This window comes from Amblyraja radiata, chromosome 15, assembly GCF_010909765.2.
Source record: "Amblyraja radiata isolate CabotCenter1 chromosome 15, sAmbRad1.1.pri, whole genome shotgun sequence".
In the NCBI taxonomy this organism is placed as follows: Eukaryota; Metazoa; Chordata; class Chondrichthyes; order Rajiformes; family Rajidae; genus Amblyraja; species Amblyraja radiata.
The window spans coordinates 57,742,336-57,746,159 of NC_045970.1; positions in this window are offsets into that span (position 1 = coordinate 57,742,336).

A 3,824-nucleotide genomic window follows, 5' to 3' on the forward strand; every position below is an offset into this window, starting at 1 on the left:
TCAGCGTTGTTTAAATAGGGAAGTGAGCTGTGAGTGAGTGTGTGTGTGAGAGAGGTAGCCGCGGCTTGAACAGGTTCCCACCCACTGAAATCAGAGGCTTCCTGTCCCTGCCCACAGCACACAGTTCAATTCCCCAAAATATGTTTGTCTCCACAACAGGCGGCGGGTGGGGGGGCAATGATGAGATCCGGATTAAAGATTGATCACACTCTGCTCCATCCACTCATTACAACGCTGAACACTTTGTGGAGCAAGAGGACACTCAGATACCCCAGTGAGGGGCTGAGTTAAAAGTCGGTGTACAGATATCCCCCTGAGAGAGAGGGACACCTGTCAATGTAGATATCCCCTTGGGAGAGAGGGGCTAAGGTTCACCGGTCAGTGTACAGATATCCTGGTGAGAGAGAGGGACTGAGAGACACCAGTTAGTGCAGATATCCACATCAATGAGAGGACTGAGAGACACCGGTCAGTTTGAGTTGAGTTTATTGTCACATGTACGGAGGTAAAGTGAAAAGCTTTAGTTGCGAGTTAACCAGACAACAGACAGACAATACATGATTACAATCGAGGCATCCACAGTGAGCAGAAACATGATGAAGGGAATAACGTGAATAAAGTTCAGTGCGAGATAAAACCAGTAAATTCCGATCAAAGATAGTGGGAGGGTCTCCAATGAGGTAGATAGAGCACAGAAGTCAAGCTACAACAGCCAGTCGTGATGCTATGAATGAAGTCCATCTAGGCCTATATCGGCGACAATCTACGACAATGTATGACCATATCAGCGACAAGCTAGAACAGCTGGCGACAGTTGGCGCAACTACCTACACCAGGCTACGACCTTCTGCTGACAGATTAACACACAACAAAAGCTTTTCACTGTGTCTCGGTACACATGAGAATAAACTAAACTGAACTGAACTGAAGTCAATGATGCATTTGCAGAGGTGAGTAATGACTCCATGTCGCTCGAGTTTGGTGATGAGCTTGGCTGCTATAATGGTGTCAGACTGTAGATATAGAAACATAGAAACATAGAAATTAGGTGCAGGAGTAGGCCATTCGGCCCTTCGAGCCTGCACCGCCATTCAATATGATCATGGCTGATCATCCAACTCAGTTCCCGTACCTGCCTTCTCTCCATACCCTCTGATCCCCTTAGCCACAAGGGCCACATCTAACTCCCTCTTAAATATAGCCAATGAACTGGCCTCGACTACCCTCTGTGGCAGAGAGTTCCAGAGATTCACCACTCTCTGTGTGAAAAAAGTTCTTCTCATCTCGGTTTTAAAGGATTTCCCCCTTATCCTTAAGCTGTGACCCCTTGTCCTGGACTTCCCCAACATCGGGAGCAATCTTCCTGCATCTAGCCTGTCCAACCCCTTAAGAATTTTGTAAGTTTCTATAAGATCCCATGAAAGAGTGTACAGATATACCCCTGAGAGTGGGACACTGGTCAGTGTAGATGTCCCAAGAGAGAGGGAACGAGGGAGAGCGATCTGTTTACAGACGGGAGAGGGGGAGAGGCAGAGGCAGAGGCAGAGGGAGAGGGAGAGGGAGAGGGAGAGGGAGAGGCAGAGGCAGAGGCAGAGGCAGAGGCAGAGGCAGAGGCAGAGGCAGAGGCAGAGGGAGAGGGAGAGGGAGAGGGAGAGGGAGAGGGAGAGGGAGAGGGAGAGGGAGAGGGAGAGGGAGAGGGAGAGGGAGAGGGAGAGGGAGAGGGAGAGGGAGAGGGAGAGAGCACTAGCTGTCAGTGTACAAATATGCCAAGAGAGAGGGGCTGAGAGACACTGGTCAGTGTACAGATATCCCCATGAGAGAAAGGGATTGGGAGATACTGGTCACTGTAGAACAGAAACATAGAAAAATAGATGCAAGAGTAGGCCATTTGGCCCTTCTGAACATGGCATCTAAAATCAGTACCCCGTTCCTGCTTTTTCCCCATATTCCTTGATTCCTTTAACATTATCATCCATGCCTTCATCTCCTCCCGACTGGACTATTGCAACTCACTTCTCCTTGGCATCAGCTCCACCTACATCAACCGACTCCAACTGGTCCAGAACGCAGCCGCCCGACTCATCACCCACACCAAATCCTGGCATCACATCACTCCAGTCCTCAAACAACTTCACTGGCTTCCCATCTCCCACCGGATCACCTACAAAATCCTGATCCTCACCTACAAAGCCCTCCACCATCTGGCCCCCCCATATCTCACTGACCTCCTCTCCCCCTACCAACCCTCACGGTCCCTCAGATCCACGTCAGCCGCTCTCCTCTCCATCCACAAGTCCAATCGGGAGGCTGCCCAGTCAAGGGGGCAGCCAAGTGCTGCTGGACGGGTCAATAACAGGAAATCCCAGGGAGAGACACGTTAGAGGCGGGATGTTCCCGATGTTGGGGGAGTCCACAACCAGGGGCCACAGTTTAAGAATAAGGAGTAAGCCATTTAGAACGGAGACGAGGAAACACTTTTTCTCACAGAGTGTGGTGAGTGTGGAATTCTCTGCCTCCGAGGGTGGTGGAGTTAATGGAGACGTCTTGAGGACGGTGCGTATTATGGACATGGAGGTGCTCGATGTCCTCAGGCGTATAACAGTAGATAAATGTCTATGAAGATTCTACAAAACATTGATGTCTGGAATGCATCACAAGGGGAAGTTGTGGAAGCAGATATGACAGCAATTATTTATAGGCATTTAGACATATACACAGGCCGTACTAATTTACAGAAGACAGAGATAGATTAGACATTCAGTATTTTCTTTCTCCCGGGGTATGAATGTTTTGGTTCCACTTGTATTCCAAAGAATGCTTTGCCGTTGAGCCTCACATCAGTGGTAGGGAAGCAATTGGAGAGGATTCTTTGGGATAGGATTTACTACCATTTGGAAGACAATGGGCTAGTTAGGGACCATCAGCATGGCTTTGTACGCCGCAGATCATGTCTTACTAACTTGAATGATTTTTTTGAGGAGGTGATAAAGGTGATCGCTGAAGGTAGGGCAGTGGATAAGAGCAGGGAGGAACTACTGCAGTTGTACAGGGTCTTGGTGAGACCACACCTGGAGTATTGCGTACAGTTTTGGTCTCCTAATCTGAGAAAAGACATTCTTGCCATAGAGGGAGTGCAGAGAAGGTTCACCAGACTGATTCCTGGGATGGCAGGACTTTCATATGAATAAAGACTGGATGGACTCGGCTTGTACACGCTAGAATTTAGAAGATTGAGGGGGGTTCTTATAGAAACTTACAAAATTCTTAAGGGGTTGGACAGGCTAGATGCAGGAAGATTATTCCCGATGTTGGGGAAGTCCAGAACTAGGGGTCACAGTTTAAGGATAAGAGGGAAGTCTTTTTGGACCGAGATGAGAAAATCATTTTTTACACAGAGAGTGGTGAATCTGTGGAATTCTCTGCCACAGAAGGTAGTTGAGGCCAGTTCATTGGCTATATTTAAGAGGGAGTTAGATGTGGCCCTTGTGGGTAAAGGGATCAGGGGGTATGGAGAGAAGGCAGGGATGGGATACTGAGTTGGATGATCAGCCATGATCATATCGAATGGCGGTGCAGGCTCGAAGGGCCGAATGGCCTACTCCTGCACCTATTTTCTATGTTTCTATGTTTCTATGGATGTTGTCTATATGGACCTTTGTAAGGCATTTGTGAAAGTTCTCCATGGTTGGTTGTCCCAAGCAAAGATTATCGAGCAGAGCAAGATGCGCCACTCTGCGAAAAAAACGTAGTATGACATGGGTTTAACATGACGCCATTTTATTGAGCTGCAATTTACAATAATATTGATAAAATTTACAATAATA